This window comes from Hemiscyllium ocellatum, chromosome 39 (genome assembly GCF_020745735.1).
Source record: "Hemiscyllium ocellatum isolate sHemOce1 chromosome 39, sHemOce1.pat.X.cur, whole genome shotgun sequence".
Taxonomy (NCBI): domain Eukaryota; kingdom Metazoa; phylum Chordata; class Chondrichthyes; order Orectolobiformes; family Hemiscylliidae; genus Hemiscyllium; species Hemiscyllium ocellatum.
Window position 1 is genome coordinate 39577400 of NC_083439.1, and position 21547 is coordinate 39598946.

Below are 21547 nucleotides of genomic sequence, written 5' to 3' on the forward strand. Positions count from 1 at the left end.
AGCAGCACCAGGGGCACTCATTCCATTTCAGGATGGATGATGAGAGGGGTGAAGGTGAGATGAAGATTGTGGACACTGTCAATGAATGGTGGACGGGAGGTAAGTCTATATAGGCAGCGAAACAGATAAAGGCTGAAGGTCGAGGGGAGAGAGAGCTTGGGGCGAAGTTAGAGGAATTTGTGGGGTGAGGGGTAAGGGAGGAGTAAAGCTCAGGGGTGAGGGGGTAAATTGGAGGGAAGGGATGGCTGGAGGTAGGGCACACAACCTGGGGAGAGGGGAAGGAGAAGCCGCGGGAGAGAGTTAGGGGAAGGCAAAGGCGGGGGTGGGACGGAGCCTGTCTCGCTGACTCCTCCCTGGGCATTGTCCTGAACTCGCTGTATCTCCACCCACATCCTCTCTCTCACTTCCTCATTGCGAACGTGCGACTCAACTGAAAGTGGACGCTTGATGGGTTCTTGGTGTGGCTTTATCTCCGGTTCTCCCCGGGACAGCAGGTAAGGGGGAACCGGGGCTTAATGTTGGGACTTTGGCAGCGCTTGCCCCGGGCGAGGCTCCGCTCTGGAAAGCTCCCGGTTTTAGCCAGTTCGCCTCAGGAGCAGGTTGTCTCACACTGACTCACAGACTAACTTGTAAACTTCACTGCAGTTAAAGTTTAGGGAAAGATTGCTCAGTGGTCAACGTTTCAAAACATCTTTACAGCACTCGCCAAATAGGTGCTACCTGTAAATTAAAGTTAACCAGCAGATTAATAAGTTACCAGGAAATTCATTTTGATTTTGATGGCAGATGTTTATTTTTTTTATTCATGGAATGTGGGCGTCGTTGGGTGGACCAGCATGTATTTCCTATCCCTAATTGCCTAGAGGGAGGTTCAGAGTCAGGCACAATGCTATGGGTCTGGAGTCACATATAGACCGGACCAGGGGTGGTGTAAATTCAGGTAGGTAAAAACAATGACTGCAGATGCTGGAAACCAGATTCTGGATTAGTGGTGCTGGAAGAGCACAGCAGTTCACGCAGCATCTGAGGAGCAGTCAAATCGACGTTTCGGGCAAAAGCCCTTCCTTAGGATAAGACAAGTCATAGGGACAGTACTGAGCTGGAAGTTTGGAACTAGGATGAGGTGGGGAAGTGGAAATGAGGAAACTGTTGAAATAAACATTGATGCCCTGGGGTTGAAGTGTTCCGAGGCGGAAGATGAGGTGTTCTTCCTCCAGGTGTCTGCTGGTGAGGGAGCAGCGGTGAACGGGCCCAGGACCTCCATGTCCTCGGCAGAGTGGGAGGGAGAGTTGAAATGTTGGTCCACAGGGCAGTGTGGTTGATTAGTGCGGGTGTCCCGGAGATGTTCCCTCAAGCCCTCTGCTAGGAGGCGTCCAGTCTCCCCAATGTAGAGGAGACCACACCGGGAGCAACAGATACAATAAATGATATCAGTGGATGTGCGGGTAAAACTTTGATGGATGTGAAAGGCTCCTTTAGGGCCATGCATAGAGGTGAGGGAGGAGATGTGGGTGCAGGTTTTGCAGTTCCTGCGGTGGCAGGGGAAGGTGCCAGGATGGGAGAGTGGGTTGTATAGGGGCATGGACCTGACTAGGTAGTCATGGAGGTAACGGTCTTTGCAGAAGGCGGAAAGGGGTGGGGGAGGGAAATATATCCCCGGTGGTGGGGTCTTTTTGGAGGTGGCGGAAATGTTGGCGGATGATTTGGTTTATGCGAAGGTTGGAAGGGTGGAAGGTGACACCAGGAGCGTTCAGTCCTTGTTACGGTTGGAGGGGTGAGGTCTGAGGGTGGAGGTGCAGGATCTGTACTCCAATTCTTGTCTGGGATGTTGATAGATGAGTTGCAGAAGCAATTTATGGGGCTGGTAAATACTCAATTGTTTTTTATAATTTTATTCATAATGATTTAGGGGTCAGATAGTAATCCCATGTTTAACCATAAGATATAGGAGCAGAATTAGGCCATTCAGCCCCATTGATCTGCTCCATCAGTCCATCATGTCTGATATGTTTCTCAACCCCATTGTCCAGCCTTCTCCCTGTAACCCTTGATCTCTTTACCAGTACTAAGATGTGGAGGAGCTGGTGCTGGACTGGGTTGGACAAAGTTAAAAATCACGCAACACCATGTGATTTTTAAATTTGTCCAGAACTAAGTCTGTCTTAAATACAACAGTGTATGTGCTGAGAGTATAGGATAAGCTGAATCAGACAATGGACAGTGTTCAAGCCTGTTCACTGGCATCCAGTAATCTACATCTCTCAGCAATGTCTGGAGGCTGAGTGAATGGCCCCTGCTCTCAAGATCACCATTGATTGGACATGCCTGCGTGACTGGCTTCTCACTCCCTGAAACCAGCACTGAATCAAGAGAAGCGAAATTGAGGACTGCAGATGCTGGAGAAAACCACAGCAGGTCAGGCAGCATCCGGGGAGCATGAAAATTGACGATTTGCGCAAAAGCCCTTCATCATTCGTGATGAAAGGCTTTTGCCCGAAACGTCGATTTTTCCTGCTCCTCGGATGCTGCCAGATCTGCTGCGCTTTTCCAGCACCACACACTCGACTGAATCGCGAGACTATATCTTTTTAGTGCAGTAATGGCTATATTTCAAGAGTAACTTATTGGTTGTGAAGCCTAGGAGCTGGATATATTCTGGCCTGAGCTGGATGTTGAAGCAGAATTGTTACTAAAGTCCAATATTTTTAACTGGCAATTGTTTTTATGAACTGAGAGAATTGTAGTTCTGAAAATGTTCATGTGCACAAAGCTGCCAACACATCTGGAGCTGTGGACCTTAACACTCGTACAAATAAAACACGTCAGATTAATTATATTGCTGGAAGTCACTACCAAGGTAAAGATGGAGAAAGGTAGAGTGACTAAAAGCAGCGAATAATAGACTTAAACTTAGTGACAAGGAAGTTGCTGAACTCTTGGACTTATTGGAGATGAGGGTGGGGAGATATTAAAGAGTTAATTTGCTCTGCTGACCTGCAAGAAATTGTATGCCTCGGGGTAGGGTAGGATGTCTCTAAGGATCTCAGGAAAAAGAAAACATCAGTGGAAGTAAGGAGAAATGAAGTTGGGGAGATAGTAATGCAGAAAAGGAGTTGGATTAATTTTGGTGTCCAGAATTATGCTGATTAATGAGTGAACAGCTAGATAGGGATTGATGGGCCCAACTAGATCTGATGATGAATTGCTGAACTAGTTCAATCTCAGATCTGCTCCCGTCTGTGCCCCGTCACCTTGTGTGAATGAAGATGAGACGATACAGGGAAATGCTATTAAAAGTTTGATTTTTTTAAAATAGGGGTTGTTCTTAAATAGGAGAAGTGAGGACCGCAAATGCTGGAGATCAGGAAAAGGAAATATCTCTGTGGCACATGCACCAAACAACCCCACTGCCCTGTGGCTGATGGCTTCAACTCCCCTTCCCACTCCGTCAAGGACATACAAGTCCTGGGTTGCCTCCACTGCCAAATCCAAGCTACCAGATACTGGAGGTAGAACACCTCATCTTCTGCCTTGGCACCCTCCAATCACATTGCATCAATGTCAATTTCATCAGTTTCCTCTCCCCTTGCCCCCCCCCCCCCACATCACCACCTCATCCCATAACCAACCCTCCAACACTGCACAGCCCTCTTGACCTGCCCATCTTTCTTCCTACCCATCCACTCACCCTTACCACTGCCTTATCACCATCACCCCCTCCCTCCATCTACCTATTGCCTTCCAAGCTTACTTCTCCCCCCCAGCTCTACCCCCACCCTCCTATTTATCTCTCTGCATTCAGTTCTGATCTCCCTGCTATAAGAAAGATGTGAAACTTGGAAGGGTTCAGAAAAGATTTAAGGACATTGCCAGGGTTGGAGGGTTTGAGCTATAGGGCAAAGCTGAATAGGCTGAGGCTATTTTCCCTGGAGGATTGGAGACTGAGAAGTAACTATATAGAAATTTATAAAATCATGAGCATAGATTGGGTAAATAGCCAAGGTCTTTTCCCCAGGATAGGGGAGTCCAAAACCGGAGGGCATAGGTTTAAGGTGAGAGGGGAAAGATTTAAAAGAGATCCAAGGGGCAACTTTTTCACACAGAGGGTGGTGCATGTATGGAATGAGCTGCCAGAGGAAGTAGTGGAGGCTGGTAAAATTATAATGTATAAAAGGCATCTGGATGGGTATGTGAATAGGAAGGGTTTAGAGGGATGTGGGCCAAGTGCTGGCAAATGGGACAAGATCAGTTTAGGATATCTGGTCAGGAAGGACTAGTGGACCAAAGAGCTTGTTTCCGTGTTGTATGTCTCTGACTTTAAGAATCACAGCTCCTTGCCATGGTGGTGTGGGAAGCTTAGACTGAGATTTCTGTCATGAACATGGTATCTTCAGCTGTGATCCAAGTTTTCATCAAAGCCAGACAATGTAAACAACCACAGGGAGAACAGGGATGACACTTACCTTGTCCATGAGTGATTGAAACATTCCTGTGGGAATGTGAACTTGGTGTAATGATCTGCTGGCAGAATTTGAAAGAACTCGTTCTACCTGTCAATCTTTCCTTGATTTCTGTCTAACTGCTCCTTCCATGAACAAATTACTCCTCCATATCACTTCCCTTATTTTGTCTTTATTTTCACTTTATTCCTTTTTTTTACATTTTATTTCTGTCTTTCGTAACCTGCTGCTGGACTGGTTAGAGACCGTGATTACAGGGCAGATGAACATTTAGTTAGAGAAGCAACATCTGAGGATAAGGGGAGCCAGATAAAGACAGTAGTGTCTGTGCAGGTGAGGGGGCACATTTGGAGGTAGCAACATCTGTGAAAGATAGCTGGAGGTAGCATCACGGCTGTGGGTGGGATCTTGAGTACTTAAACGAGTGTAGAAGTTAGAGGGGAAGAGACAACCTTTGGAACAGCGAGAGTGGCAGAGGCAAGGAGGAGCGTGTGCCAAATGTCAGGATCCAGATCCTGCTGAGAAAAACGCTGGAGATATTCTGCAAGTTTGGCAGCATCTGTGGAGAGAGAGTGGGGAAAATAAAATGGAGTTAACGTTTCAAGTTGGTGATCTTTTGTTAAAAGTGGAACATGTATAATGGCAGGCTTAAGAGGCACTTAGAAAGGACATGAAATGTCTGTGATACGGGGAAAAGGAAAAGAAATTAAATGTCAAAGGGGATGGTTGTTCAAGGAGAGAACAGGTGAAGAAACAAGCTGTGTCTAGAGGTGAAAATTGTAACAGTAAACATAATACCTGATTTTGATGTGCAGAATAATAGGATTTGTAGAATGGAAGATTGCATGGCCCCTGCTCAAAAGATGTGACACTGTGCTTTGAGTTTCCGTTGAGCTTTACTTACTTCTGTAGGAGACAGAGGTAGAGAGGCCAGCCTGTGAGTGGGATGGAGAATTGAAATGACAGATTAATAGCTTGAGGTCACACTTACAGAGGGTTTCACCAAAATAGTCACTCAGTCTGGGACTGCTGACCCCAGTGCAAATACAGTACTTTAAATTGAAGGAGCTACACAGAAAGCACCATTTCACATCAAAGAAGTGTTTGGATTCCTGGATGGTGGAAAGGGAGGAGATAAAGAGCAGGTTTTCCATTTTTGGGAATGGAGAGTGGGTGCTAGATGTTTTGGGACCATCGTTACATGGAGGTCAAAATTGTCTCTTCTGAAAATTGAAAAGAAACGTTGTCTGACATAATGAGTGTCTTAGGTCTGTAGTTTTGTTATGCATCAGATTTCCAGCTGCCTACAGTACTTTTTTAAATGTTTGATTGAAAGCATTTCTGTTTAAGAAATGTGTATTTTGAAGTTCTGCACATTATACCTTAAGGCAGGCTGATTGGCATACTTCTATTCCAATCAAGTCTGCTGCACCATTCAATGAGATTGTAGCTGATCGGATTATCCTCCACTCCACTTTCCTGCCTTATCCCCATAATCCTTGTTTCCCTTATTGATTAAAAAATCTTCCAATTTCAGCCTTGAATATACTTAATGACCCAGTCTCTACAGCCCTGTATGGTAAAGAATTCCACTGATATACTACCCTTTGAGAACAAATTCTTCGTCATCTATGTGTTAAATGGCTGATACCTTATTCTGAGATAATGCTCTCTGGTCCCAAACTTACCCAAAAAGGGTAAACATTCTCTCAGTATGTCCCCTTAAGAACCTTTGTTTTAATAATGCCACATATCATTTTTCTAAACTGTGGTACTCAAATCCTTCCATTCCTAGAATCAACCTAGCCAACCTTCTCTGGACTGTCTCCAATGCCAATACAGTGTATAACTTTCCTCACAAGAAGTTCAAAACTATTTACAATATTCTAAGTAGGTAGTGCTTGGTATTGTTTTAACTGGACTTCCCTTTTTCTTATATTCCATTTCCTTTGAAACGAAGGCCTTCCCTATTTTCAGCTAAATTGTACACTAACATTTTATGCTTTTTTGCAAAAGGGTTCCTAAGTCCCTTTGTGCTGCAGTGCCCTGCAGTCTTTCCCCATTTAGATAATATTCAGCTCCTCTATTCTTTCCCAAAGTGTATAACTTCACATTTTCTCAGATATTCCATTTGCCAAGTTTTTTCCCACTCATTTAGCCAGTTTATATCTCTCAGTAATTCGCAAAAAGTGATGGAGAATCAGACTCAAAACGTGTGGCACTGGAAAAGCACAGCAGGTCAAGCAGCATCCAAGGATCAGGAGAATTGATGTCTTGGGCATAAGCCCGTCATCAGGAATGTGGAGGGGGAAGGGAGCTGAGAGATAAATAGGGGGGTGAGAGTGAGGGCAAGGTAGGTGGGATGGTGATAGGTGGATGTAGGTAAGGGATGATTCTGATACGTTGGTAGGGAGGGTAGAACGGACAGGTGGGAAGGAAGATGAACAGGTAGGTCAGGTCAAGAAGGTGGTGTGAGTTGGAGGGTTGGATCTTAGATGAGGTGGAGGTGTGGGGAGACTTGGAACTGGAAGTTAATGTTAATGCCCCTTCTCCTGCCTCCAACATACTCCATCCTGTTGGACACCCATCCTGGCCTCTTTATCTCCAACTGCCATCATGACATTGCCTCAACCTGTCTACCCCCCTCACCCACCAGATTTCTCGCCCCCGCAGTGCGCAGCCCTCCACTCTCTCTGCTCCAACCCAACATCAAATCAGCTGACAAGGGGGTGAGGTGCAGTGGTAGTAATGGTGCACCAATCTCTACCTCACTAAAACCAGATGCCAACTTGTTGACATCTCCTACCGCCCCCTCAACCACAACCCCACCTCTCATCACCAAACTATCAACTCCAAAACCATTCACAATGTCCTCACTTCAGGGGATCTCCCATCTACAGCCTCCAACCTCAGTTCCCCAATTCCACACTCCTTCTTACCCAGAACCCACAAGCCTGACTGCCCCAGTCAACTGATTGTCTCTGCCTGCTCCTACCCAACCAAACTTCTCCTCATATCTTGATTCAGTTCCGACCCCATTGGATCCCACATACATCTGGGACATCTCCTACACCCTCCACCTCCTCCATGACTTTTGATTCCCCAGTCCCCAACACCTCTTTCACCATGGACATCCAGTCCCTATATACCTCCCTCCCACATGACCAAGGCCTAAAAGCCCTCCACTTTTTCCTTTCTCATTGACCCAACCAGTCCTCCTCCTCCAATACTCACTCATGCAATTTGTGGAACTGGTCCTCACCCTCAACAACTTCTCCTTCGAATCCTTCCACTTCCTACAGACAAGAGGGGTAGCCATGGACATCTGCATGGACCCCAGCTATGCCTGCCACTTCATAAGATACATAGAACAGTCCCTCTTCATAGCTAAACCGGCACCAACTGCCCCCCCCCCCCTCCACCACCTTTTCCTCCGCTACATTGTTGATTGTGTCGGTGCCTCCTCAAGGTTGAACAGTTCATCAACTTCACCAACACCTTCCACCCTGACCTCAAGTTCACATGCACCATCTCTGACACCTCCTTCCCCTTCCTGGACCTCGCCGTCTCGGTATCTGACGAACGACACAACACGGACATCTATTTCAAACCCACCAACTCTCGCAGTTAGCTTGGCTACGCCTCCCAATGCCCTTCCTGTAAAAACACAATCCCTTATTCCCAATTCCTCTGCCTATGCCATTACTGCTCCCAGGAGGAGCAATTCCACTTCAGTACTTGTCAGGTGTGCTCCTATTTCCAGGATTACAATTTCTCCTCCCATGTGATCAACAATGCACTCCATCGCATCTCCTCCATTTCCCACGCTTCTGCCCTTGAAACCCAACTCCCAACTGCAACAAGGATAGAAACCCCCTGGTCCTCCCATTCTACTGCATGAATGTCCAAATACAGTGCATTATCCTCCTCCACTTTTACCACCTGCAGTCAGACTGTGCCACCAAAAATATATTTCCATTCCCACCCCTATCTGCATTCCACACAGATCATTCTCTTCCGATCCCTCATCAAGTCCATCTTCCCCACCAACCCACCCTTGTCAGCTCCATCTTCCCCACTAACACACCCTCTACACCTGGCACCTTCCCTTGTCGCTGCACAAGGTGCAAATTCCTGTGCTCACTTCTCCCTTCTCACCTCCGTCCAAAGCTCTAAATGTTAATTTCAAATCCAGCAGAGATTTTCTTGCACATCGACCCACCTCATTTACTGCATTCATTGCTCTCAATGTGGTCTCCTTTATGTTGGGAAAACCGAGTGTCAACTTGTGGAGTGGTTCAGGGAACATCTTTGGTCTGCACCCAGCAAACAGCCTCATTGCCCTGTGGTCAACCACTTCAACTTCCCCCTCCCACTCCCCTAAGGACATGCAAATCCTCCACTGCCAAATCAAAGCCACCCGCCAACTAGAGGAAGAACACGTCATCTTCTGCCTCAGGACCCTACAACCACATGGCATCAACATGGACTTCATCAGTTTCCAAATCTGCCTACTCCCCAATCTCATCCCAGATCCAACCCTCCATCCCGGCACTGCCCTCTTGACCTGACCTACCTGTCCATCTTCCTTCCCACCTATCTGCTCCACCCTATCACAATCACCACGTATCTGCATCCACGTATCGCCATCCCACCTACCTTGCCCCCCCCCCCCCCCCCCCCCCATTTATCTCTCTGCTCCCTTCTCCCCGCAAATTCCTGATGAAGGGCTTATGTCTGAAACGTTGACTCTCCTGCTCCTCTGGTGTTGCCTGTTCTGTGCTTTTTCCAGCGCCACACTTTAACTCTATGTTCCATAATAGACATTTGTCACCCTCATCTATTGATTCAAATAATAATGAATTGTGAATAATTGTGGTCTGAGCACTGATTCCTGTGGCATTCCAGTAGTCACAGAATGCCATCATGAAAATGCATCCCCTTTTTACCAACTATCTCTTCGTTTGCTAATCCTCCGTCCATGCTAATATACAACCCGAACACATGGATTCTTGACTGATTAAGTTGCTTTATATGCGATATGTTATCAAAGGCCTTTTAGGGATACAATTATATTATATAGCACAGAATCATACAGTACAAAAGAGGCCATTCAGCCGATTGAGTCTGTACTGCCAAAAATACATTACTTCCAACACTAGTCCTACTTTCCTGCACTATGTTATGACAGTGCTCAGCCAAGTACTTTTTAAAAGGTTGTGAGGTTGCCTACCTCAACTGTTCTCCACACAGCGCATTCCAGACTTTGTCCATTTTCTGGGTGAAAAGATGTTTCCTCAAATTCCATCTAAACTTCCTGCCTTTCAAGTTAAAAATGTGTCCCCTTCGACTGCTTTCTATTTACCCTGCTCATTTTCCTCCTCATCTAATTCACCTCATATCAGGTCCTTCCTCAAACTGCTCTGCTCCAAGTAAAATCAACCTGAGTTTATCCAACCTATATTCATAGCTGAAATGTTTCATCCCAAGCAACGTCCTAGTAAATCTCCACTGCACCTCCTCCAGTGCAGTCATATCCTTTCTACAGTGTGGAGACCAGAACTGCACACAGTAGTCCAGCTTTGGCCTCACCAAATTCTTGTACAATTCCAACACAGCCTCCCTGCTCAAATAATCTATGTCTCGATGGATAGGGTGAATAGCCAAAGTCTTTTTCCTCGGGTGGATGTGTCTAAAACTAGAGGGCACAGGTTTATAGCACAGAATCATACAGTACAAAAGAGGCCATTTAGCCTATTGAGTCTGAGGGTACAGAGAAAGATTAAAAAGGGTCCTGAGGGATAACTTTTTAACTCCGTGGTGCATGGATGTAATGAACTGTCAGAGAATGTGGTAGAGGTGAATAAAATTACAATATGGATGAGTGTATGGATAGGAGGGGCATGTGCCCAATGCTGGCAAGTGGGACTAGGTCAGATTGGGATGTCTGGAGGGTGCGAATGAGTTGGACTGGGGGGGGTCTGTTGCTGTGCTGTATGACTCTGATTGTATATAACTGATAAAAGTAAGCTTCCCATAGCCCTTTTCAACTATCCTATTAACCTGCCCTGCCACATTCAAAGATCTGTGGACAATCACCCCATGATCTGTCTGTTCCTCTGAGCTACCTAATGTCCTGCCATTCATTGGTTACTCTCTTGACTTGTTCCTAATTCTAAATTGCATCTTCTCATTTTCAAATCCGGCTTAAATTCCTTCTGCCACTGATCTGCCGATTTAATGGGATGGCACAGTGGCTCAGTGGTTAGCACTGCTGCCTCACAGAGCTGGGTTTGATTCCAGACCGGGCGACTGTGTGGAGTTTGTACATTCTCCCAGTTTCTGTGTGGGTTTTGTCCGGGTGCTCCGGTTTCCTCCCACAATCCAGAGATGTGCAGGTTAGATTAATTGCCATAATGTTCAGGGATATGTAGGCTAGATACGTTAGTCAGGTAATTGTACAGTAATAAGGGTAGAGGAATAGGTCTGGGTGGATTACTTTTCGAAGGGTCAGTGAGGGCTTGTTGGGCCAAAAGGTCTGTTTCCACGTTGTGGGGATTCTCTTCTTTCAACCTGACCATATCTTCCTGTAATCTAAAACCATTCTTCACAGTAAACCACCTGGCCAGTCTACGTCATCTGCAAACCTATTTACTGACCCCATACATTCTCATCAACATCATTTATAAATGTCACAAGCAATAAGGGAATCCGGCGTGGATTCCTGTGATACACCATTGGAAGCTGACCTTCAGTCACACAAACTGGCTTCAACCACCTGTCTTCTGTCACTAATCCAGTTTTGGCTCCAAGTTATCCTGGATCTCATGAACTTTTACCTACTTTATTAGTTTCCCATGTGAGATTTTGTCAAAAGCTTTATTGAAATCTAACACAATTAGTAACCACTTTGAATAATTCAATTAAATTTGATTGGCATGACTTTTCTTCGACTATAACTGATCAAATGGAAATTAATTTTTTTCCTTTGCTACTTTCTCCAATTGTTTCCCTACCACTGATGGGGGACTCACTGGTCTATACTTCCCTAGTCAATTTCTCCCACCTTTCTTGTGAAGTGGAGCCATATTAGGTATGCTCTAGTCATCTGCACCTCCCCTCTGGCCAGAGAGGAATGAAAGAATTTGGGTCACAGCTTCTGTTAATTCCTCCCTTGTCTCCCACAGCAATCTGGAATACAACTCATCTGGATCTGGAAATTTGTCCACTTTTGAATCTGTCAAAATCTCCAATACCTCCCCGTTTCTTGTATCATACTGCTCAAGAATTTCACAGTTCGATTTCTTTAATTCTGTACCTTCATCCTCCTCCTCCTCCTTGAGTAAAGACAGGATGTGAAGTACTCATTTAACACACTACCAGTGTAATCTTGGTCCATTCCTTTCCCTGATTATTCTTTTTCCCCTTGCTATACTTGTAGAATATCTTGAGATTCTCCCTAATCTTACCAACCAATGTTTTTCTCCTTTGCTCTCCCAATATTGCTATACTCCTCTAGGGCCTTAGTTATTTTGAACCTTTGTACCTGTTATATATCTCTTTTTTTTTAAATCTTGTCCTGAATATTCCTAAACATCCAGGGTTCTGAGCATGGTGTTCCTTCAATCCAACCTAAAGGGGACATGTACTCTCCTCAGTACCTTTTTGAACACCTGCCATTCTTCTGTAGATCTACCCTCCAGTCGTTGTTCCCAGTACATCCACTGCTTGTTACCATCTTAAAGATTTCTAATAAACTTGTCAGGCATTTGTCATTCCCCTTCATGAAGCCATGCTGACTCTGTTTGATCATATTATATATTTCTAAATGGCCTACTATTAAATTAAAGAACAAAGAGCACAAAGAAAATGTACAGCCCAGGAACAGGTCCTTTGGCCCTTCAAGCCTGAGCTGATCCAAATGTCCTGTCTACAGCTGTCGGTCAATTCCTAAGCATTTGTATCCCTCTGCTCCCCACCTACTCATGCATCTGTTCAGACGCACCTTAAATGAATCTACCGTGCCTGCCTCTATCACCTCTGCTGGCAACGCGTTCCAAACACCCACCACACTCTGTGTGAAGTACTTGCTGCATGCTTCCCCTTAAACTTTCCACTTCTCCCCTTGAAAGCGTGACCTCTCATTATTGAATCTTTCACCCTGGGAAAAAGTTTGTCTCTATCCACCCTGTCTATACCCTTCATGGGCAGCACGGTGGCACAGTGGTTAGCACTGCTGCCTCACAGCGCCTGAGACCCGGGTTCAATTCCCGACTCAGGCGACTGACTGTGTGGAGTTTGCACGTTCTCCCCGTGTCTGCGTGGATTTCCTCTGGGTGCTCCGGTTTCCTCCCACAGTCCAAAGATGTGCGGGTCAGGTGAATTGGCCATGCTAAATTGCCCGTAGTGTTAGGTAAGAGGTAAATGTAGGGGTATGGGTGGGTTGCGCTTCGGCGGGTCGGTGTGGACTTGTTGGGCTGAAGGGCCTGTTTCCACACTGTAAGTAATCTAATCTAATTCATGATTTTATAAACCTTAATCGGGTCCCCTCTCAATCTCCTTTTTTCTAGTGAAAATAAACCTAACCTACTCAACCTCTCTTCACAGCTAGCACCTTCCATACCAGGCAACATCCTTGTAAACCTTCTCTGCAACCTCTCCAAAGCGTCCAAAGACTTTATAGTACACTAACATTTTCCGAACGATAGATGACATGCTAACAGGCTTAGAGTTGCATGTCTCCCTTCCTTATTGAACGAAGGTGTCACTGTGGTATTTTCCAATTCTCAGGGGCTTTTCTAGATTCTAAAGATCCTTGGAAAATTACTACCAGTGCATTCATTAACTGTGGGGATATTTCATCTAATAGGAGAAAGTGAGGACTGCAGATGCTGGAAATCTGAGCTGAAAATGTGTTGCTGGAAAAACGCATCAGGTCAGGCAGCATCCAAGGAGCAGGAGAATCGACGTTTCGGGCATGAGCCCTTCTTCAGGAATGAGGAAAGTGTGCCAAGCAGGCTAAGATAAAAGGTAGGGAGGAGGGACTTGGGGGAGGGGCGTTGGAAATGCGATAGGTGGAAGGAGGTTAAGCTGAGGGTGATAGGCCGGAGTGGGGTGGGTGCGGAGAGGTCAGGAAGAAGATTGCAGGTTAGGAAGGTGGTGCTGAGTTCAAGGGTTGGGACTGAGACAAGGTGGGGGGAGGGGAAATGAGGAAACTGGAGAAATCGGAGTTCATCCCTTGTGGTTGGAGGGTTCCTAGGCGGAAGATGAGGCGCTCTTCCTCCAGCCGTCGTGTTGCTATGGTCTGGCGATGGAGGAGTCCAAGGACCTGCTTGTCCTTGGTGGAGTGGGAAGGGGAGTTGAAGTGTTGAGCCACGGGGTGGTTGGGTTGGTTGGTCTGGGTGTCCCAGAGGTGTTCTTTGAAACATTCCACAAGTAGGCGGCCTGTCTTCCGAATATAGAGGATGCCACATCGGGTGCAGCACAACCCCCACCACCCAACCACCACTCCCGGCACCTCCCCCCTTACTTCCCTCCAAGGCCCCAAGAGATCCTTCCGTATCTGCCACAAATTCACCTGCACCTCCACACACATCATTTACTGCATCCGCTGTACCCGATGTGGCCTCCTCTATATTGGGGAGACAGGCCGCCTACTTGTGGAATGTTTCAGAGAACACCTCTGGGACACCTGGATCAACCAATCCAACCACCCCGTGGCTCAACACTTCAACTCCCCTTCCCACTGCACCAAGGACATGCAGGTCCTTGGACTCCTCCATCGCCAAACTATAGCAACACGACGGCAGGTGGAAGAGCACCTCATCTTCCGCCTAGGAACCCTCCAACCACAAGGGATGAACTCAGATTTCTCCAGTTTCCTCATTTCCCCTCCCCCCACCTTGTCTCAGTCCCAACCCTCGAACTCAGCACCACCTTCCTAACCTGCAATCTTCTTCCTGATCCCTCCGCCCCCACCCCCACTCAGGCCAATCACCCTCACCTTAACCTCCTTCCACCTATCACATCTCCATCGCCCCTCCCCCAAGTCCCTCCTCCCTACCTTTTATCTTAGCCTGCTTGCCACACTCTCCTCATTCCTGAAGAAGGGCTCATGCCTGAAATGTCAATTCTCCTGCTCCTTGGATGCTGCCTGCCCATTTTCAGCTATTTCCTCTAATATCCAGGAATGTAGCTAGCAGATCTAGGAGACATATTGGTCTTTAACCCATTGTTTCCCTAATATTTTCTCTAGCAATTGATATTGTATTTTTTTCTGCCTCATTTTAGCCCCTTGACCATTTGGTAACTTTGGAATGCCAGACGTGAAGACTAGTGCAAAGTATTTATTCAGAGCCTCTGCCAGCTCCTGATTCTCCATTATTATTTCTTCTGCCTCATTCTCTTACAGCCCTAAGTTCATTTTGGCTTCTCTCTTCATATATTTAAATATAAGTTCTTACTGTTCATTTTATGTTATTTGCTAGTTTACATCAGTTTATTTACCCACTCTTGTTGATCATTGTTTTTTTTAACTGGCCCAATCACTAATCTTTAACTTTTGTTTCTCCTTACCATTTGATATTATCCTTAACATCCTGGGTTAACCATGGTTAGTTTATATATTTCCTAGAATCCATCCTCTCTGACCACATCTTTTGAGTCATGAACTGTTTTCTTAAAATGTTTCTATTGCTCACCAACCACGTTTTCAGCAAAACTCGTTTCCCAGTCCAGTCCAGCCTCTTATTCCTTTGTAATTAACCTTAAGTTTAGCACAGTTGTTTCCCCAAGCCATGTTTTCTCACATTCAAACTGAATGCCAAATTCTATTATGGTTACTATTTCCTAGGAAATCTTTTACTGAAGTCATTCATTAAACCTGCCTCATCACACATCAGATCAAAAACAACCAAATACATTGTATGCATTCTTCCAATTGCTACTTCTACCAACTTGTTTTTATCAATCTACATGAAGATTAAAATCACCCATGAGTAACCAACCTTTTTTGTGGAAACGCATTTTGTGGAAAAGCTATTGTTAGATAACTCCCCTCAGTGTTGCCTTCCCTTTTATTTTATCTCCACCAATATGGATTTTACATTTTCAACTAAAGATTCTTGCTGTCATAATTATTCCATCTAGTAACAAAGCTACCTTTCCACACTTTTCTTCCTTTCAAAGACTTGTATACTCTTGAATATTTAATCTATGTAACCATGTCTCCATAATGGTTACAAGGTCGTCCCCATTAAGCTTTATTTGTGCTGTTAATTAATTTATTTTGTTCGGAATCCTATGTGCATTTAAGTGGAGAGCCATTAATTTATCATTTTTGCAATTTCTTTCCGTGTTGGACCAGATTTACTTTTTTAAAAAAATGGTTGTCCACTGAGCCACAGTGGGGGTCTTTACCTAAATTGTGTTATGGTGCAGAAGGAGGTCCAGTGGTCCATCATACCTGCAACGGCTTGTTGAATGAGCATCAGTACCCCTGAAGCAGGAGTCAGAGTCTAAGGATAAAGGCTAGGCTGTATAGGACTAAGATGAAGAGAAATCTTTTCACCCATGGAGTGGTGAGTCTGTGGAATTCTCTGCCACACAAAATGGTTGAGGCTAAAACATTTAATAGAGTCATTGAGATATACAGCACAGAAACAGACTCTTCGGTCCAACTCGTCCATGCCAACCAGATATCCTAACCTAATCTGCCATTTGCCAGCACTTGGCCCATATCTCTCTGAACTTTTCCTATTCATATACCCATCCAGATACCTTTTAAATGTTGGAATTGTATCACCCTCCGCCACTTCCTCTGGCAGATCATTCAATGCACATACCAATCTTTGTGTGAAAACATTGCCCCTTAGGTCCCTTTTTAAATTTTTCTCCTCTTGTCCTCCAGTTCCGGGAGAAAGACCTTGTCTATTTATCTTGTCTGTGCCACTCATGATTTTTTAAATTCTATAAAGGTCACCCCTCAGCATCCGACACTTCTTTGTTTTCAAGGAGGAATTAGATCTAATTCTTTAAACTAAAGGGATCAAAGAGTGTTGGGGAAAAAGCAGGAACAAAGGTACTGAGTAGAATGATCAGTGATAATCATATTGGATAGTGGAGAAAACTCAAAGGGCTGAATAACTTCTACTTTCTACTGCATATTTTGAGTGACAATCTTTCTTCCCCATACTCATGCACATTATTTTTTATCGAAATAATCATTCAATGCCCTGTTGAATACCTCAGTTGAACTTGCCTCCGCTACATTTCCAGGCAGTGCAATCCATAACCTAACTGCTCGCTGTGTGAATAAGTTTTTCCTCACTTCACCCTTGCTGGTTTTGCAGATCACTTTACGCCTTCTTGTCCTTGTTCCTTTTATGAGCAGGAATAGTTTCTCCCTATCTAGTTCATCCAGCCTACTCTTAATTTGAAAACTTATATCAGATCTCTGCTTAGCTGCCCTCTCTACAAGAAAAACGGTCCCAACACTCATAACCAGACTTCTGCATTCCCAGAACCATTCTTTAAACTGCTTCTGCACTCTGTGTAATGCGTTCACTCCTTCCTATGATGCAGCACCCACAATGTATCTAAAACGTCATAGCTGGAATCTAATGGCTGTCTTATACAAATTCAATGTCACATCCTTGCTTTTGTACTTTGTACCTCAGTTAATAAATCTAAGGATACTGCAGATATTTTCTAATCAGCCTGTTCCAACATACACCTCAGGTGGGACTTGATCCTGGACTTCCTGGTCAGAGGTAGGGACAGGAGCCCTGAGGACACTGTGTGCTTTGTACTCCACACTCTTAACCTGTCCTGCCATTTTCAATGATTGGTGCGCTTAAATATCCAGGATCCTATCACCTACATGCCGTTCAGAATTGTAGCCATTACTTTGTATTGCTTTTCAATGCTTTTCCTACCAAAATGTCTCCCTTCATTTCTCTGCACAGAATCTCATCTGCCTCCTGTCAATACATTCCTGTGCCTGTCTTCTGAAGTTCTCCACTGTCCTCCTCAGTTTACAATTCTTCAAAGTTTCATTTACAAACTTTGAAATTGCCCCATGCACATCAAGATTTGATTACAATATATCAGGTAAAGGAAGGATCCAAATACTGACCTCTGGGGAATGTCATTATAAACCTTCAACGAGCCTGAAAAATATCCAATGATCATTATGTTCTGCTACCAATCACAAAGCTAATTTTCCACATTTACTCCTGACCCTTTTATTCCATGACCACTTGAAAGTCATGTATAGAACGTCAAAAGCACTATCCGCATAGAACCTGTCACCTCTTTAAGTGGTAACTCTGGATCTTTAACTCCAGCAAGTTAATTAAACTAGTTTCTCCTTCAGAAATCTATGCTGACTCTTCTTAATCAATCACCTTTCTCCATGTAACTACTGATTCGATTCCAAATTTGTCTCTTGTCTCTCACAAAATATCTCTTATTGCATATCCCTTCTCCAGAACCCTCTCCCGCCTGTACTTCGTTTCAAGGCATCTGTACAGCTCTCATTATTTGATTTGCCTGCACGCACGTCCTAGTAAGATTAAATAACAACTGCCCCTCCAGAACAATTACCTTCTGCCTTCGAACTGATGCCAGACTCCCATGAACTGAAACTCACTCCTTCATCAGCAGTCATTGAGCTATGTATTTAAATCATTTTTTAAACACTGTGCCACTTTGTGTTTGGTTCAGGTAGTAATTGCAAGATTCTAATCTCGGTGTTCCACATTCAGATTTGGTTCTTAATTTTCAATCTTTCTGCAGAACATTCATTCGAGTTTTATCAATGCCATTGGTTCCAACCTGAACAATGACTGGATCTTACTCCCCCTCCCCCTCCCCCCACACACACTCCCCATTCCCACTCCAAGTTCCCTTCCAGCCCCAAGGTGATGTCCTTAACCCTGACACCAGGCCTTTGGGACCATAGCCACAGCCACCTGTCCCTGATCACAGGCTAAATTTGGATTATCTAAACTGAAGGGTGTGACCACCACCTTCATAAAGTGACCAATATAATTTGCCCTGATGTGGTGCAGTGTCTGTAGTTCAGGTTCCAGCTCTGATCCAAAACTACTTGAGTTTCAAACAGATGTATTTGCTCTGGGTCTCATAGATTCATAGAGATGGACAGCATGGAAACAGACCCTTCGGTCCAACCTATCCATGCCGACCAGATATCCCAACCCAAACTGGTCCCACCTGCCAGCACCCGGCCCATATCCCTCCAAACCCTTCCTATTCATATACTCATCCAAATACCTCTTAAATGTTGCAGTTGTACCAGCCTCCACCACATCTTCTGGCAGCTCATTCCATACATGTATCACCCTCTGCGTGAAACAGTTGCCCCTTATGTCTCTTTTATATCTTTCCCCTCTCACCCTAAACCTATGCCCTCTAGTTCTGGACTCCCTGACCCCAGGGAAAAGACTTTGCCTATTTATCCTATCCATGCCCCTCATAATTTGCTAAACCTCTATAAGGTCACCCCTCAGCTCCAGGGAAAACGGCCCCAGCCTGTTCAGGCTCTCTCTATAGTTCCAATCCTCCAACCCTGGCAACATCCTTGTAAATCTTTTCTGAACCCTTTCAAGTTTCACAACATCTTTCCGATAGGAAGGAGACCAGAATTGCACACAATATTCCAACAGTGGCCTGACCAATGTCCTGTACAGCCACAACATGACCTCCCAACTCCTGTACTCAATACTCTGACCAATAAAGGAAAGCATATCAAACGCCTTCTTCACTATCCCATCTACCTGCGACTCCACTTTCAAGGAGCTATGAACCTGCACTCCAAGGTCTCTTTGTTCAGCAACACTCCCTCGGACCTTACCATTAAGTGTATAAGTCATGCTAAGATTTGCTTTCCCAAAATGCAGCACCTTGCATTTATCTGAATTAAACTCCACCTGCCACTTCTCAGCCCATTGGCCCATCTGGTCCAGATCCTGTTGTAATCTGAGGTAACCCTCTTCGCTGTCCACTACACCTCCAATTTTTGTGTCACCTGCAAACTTACTAACTGTACCTCTTATGCTCACATCCAAATCATTTATATAAATGACAAAAAGTAGAGGGCCCAGCATCGATTCTTGTGGCACTTCACTGGTCACAGGCCTCCAGTCTGAAAAACAACCTTCCACCACCACCCTCTGTCTTCTACCTTTGAGCCAGTTCCATATCCAAATGGCTAGTTTTCCCTGTATTCCATTAGATCTCACCTTGCTAATTAGTCTCCCATGGGGAACCTTGTCGAACGCCTTACTGACCTTACTGAAGTCCATATAGATCACATCTACTACTCTGCCCTCATCAATCTTCTTTGTTATTTCATCAAAAAACTCAATCAAGTTTGTGAGAAATGATTTCCCACGCACAAAGCTATGTTTACAATCCCGAATCAGTCCTTGCCTTTCCAAATACATGTACATCCTGTCCCTCAGGATTCCCTCCAACAACTTGTCCACCACCAAGGTCAGGCTCACTGGTCTGTAGTTCCCTGGCTTGTCCTTACCACCGTTCTTAAACAGTGGCACCACGTTTGCCAACCTCTAGTCTTCCAGCACCTCACCTGTGATTATCTATGATACAAATATCTCACAAGAGGCCCAGCAATCACTTCTCTAGCTTCCCACAGAGTTCTCGGGTACACCTGATCAGGTCCTGGGGATTTATCCACCTTTAACCGTTTCAAGACATCCAGCACTTCCTCCTCTGTAATCTGGACATTTTGCAAGATGTCACCACCTATTTCCCTACAGTCTATATCTTCCATATCCTTTTCCACAGTAAATCATACAATTGTATTTTAATTAATTACTGTTGTCTCCCTGCTCTTGACAGATCCCCCCCCCCCATTGTTTTAGCCTACATTGTAAAGATTACCTCTTACACCAGTAATAATCTTTTAACTTAAAATAGCTTAGTTATGAGAGAGAGCGCGAGCGAGAGTGAGGACTAGAAACCTAAACACAAACTGAAGACTTTACTTTCACTTTAAAGACCAGAACTACTCACCAATCCTGTGTACCAAACAACTATTTGCTCTGTACCTGCCCACCTGTGATTCTTGATGTCACTGGTCTCACTGCAGGTAGGTGTCACAAGCCATGCCTTTTACCCTTTCCCACTCACCTCTCACTCTGGAGATTTCACTTTTTGAAGTAAACCTTCCTTAAAACGACCTCTTTCTCCCATGCAATGAATTCCCACTACGTTACCAAATATACTCACTCAACCTTTGAGTCTCAGGCAAAATCTCCCTCACACTCCTGGTACGTACTTTAAAAGTCATTTTCTCCTATAAAGTTGCTACAGCCCTACCAGGGTTGCACACACATTAGAAAGAGATAACTATGGTCACCACACTTCAGGCAAGGGGCGATGTTGAGAAGGAGAGTCGGTCAGTACAGGGATTGTACCCATTCTGTTGGTGTTATTCTGCATTGCAAACTAACTGTCCAACCAACTGAGCTAACTGACTCCATACTTTAAGTAGTTGATGGATTTCAGGTGTTTGATAGATAACTTCGAGGAGAAAGTGAGGTCTGCAGATGCTGGAGATCAGAGCTGAAAATGTGTTACTGAAAAAGCGCAGCAGGTCAGGCAGCATCCAGGGAACAGGAGATTCGATGTTTTGGGCATAAGCCCTTCTTCAGGAATGATTCCTGAAAAAGATTCCTGAAGAAGGGCTTATGCCCGAAACGCGAATCTCCTGTTCCCTGGATACTGCCTGACCTGCTGCGCTTTTTCAGCAACACATTTTCAGCTTTGGTAGATATCTGCCACCATTAGGCAGACTATTTTAGCTTAGGTACGGTAAAGGCATTCAGCTTTAGGTCTAATACTGATTTCCACTCTAACACTGAACCCGAAAGCAATTTGAAACCAGTTGAATTCTCATTTTGATGCAACTTTCCAAATAAAACTCATTCTCCCTCTATCTCACACAGGTTTAGGTTCTTCACACTTGTCTCCACCATGATTTCCATTTGTCTCTTACCTTTTTTTGTTTTCAGTTTCTTTTTGCATTTGAATAAGTTTGA

The 21547-nt window shown here is 44.8% G+C and overlaps 1 protein-coding gene across 1 annotated transcript in view; it reads left to right on the plus strand.

The window, feature by feature from the left end:
- The first annotated feature begins 420 nt into the window (after positions 1 to 420).
- Positions 421 to 21547, plus strand: part of lrrk1 (leucine-rich repeat kinase 1) — a 242398-nt gene continuing 221271 nt past the window's right edge. The window contains exon 1 of the mRNA XM_060853361.1: positions 421 to 494. The gene's annotated coding sequence lies outside the window, so the exon portion shown is untranslated. The remainder of the gene's footprint in view (positions 495 to 21547) is intronic.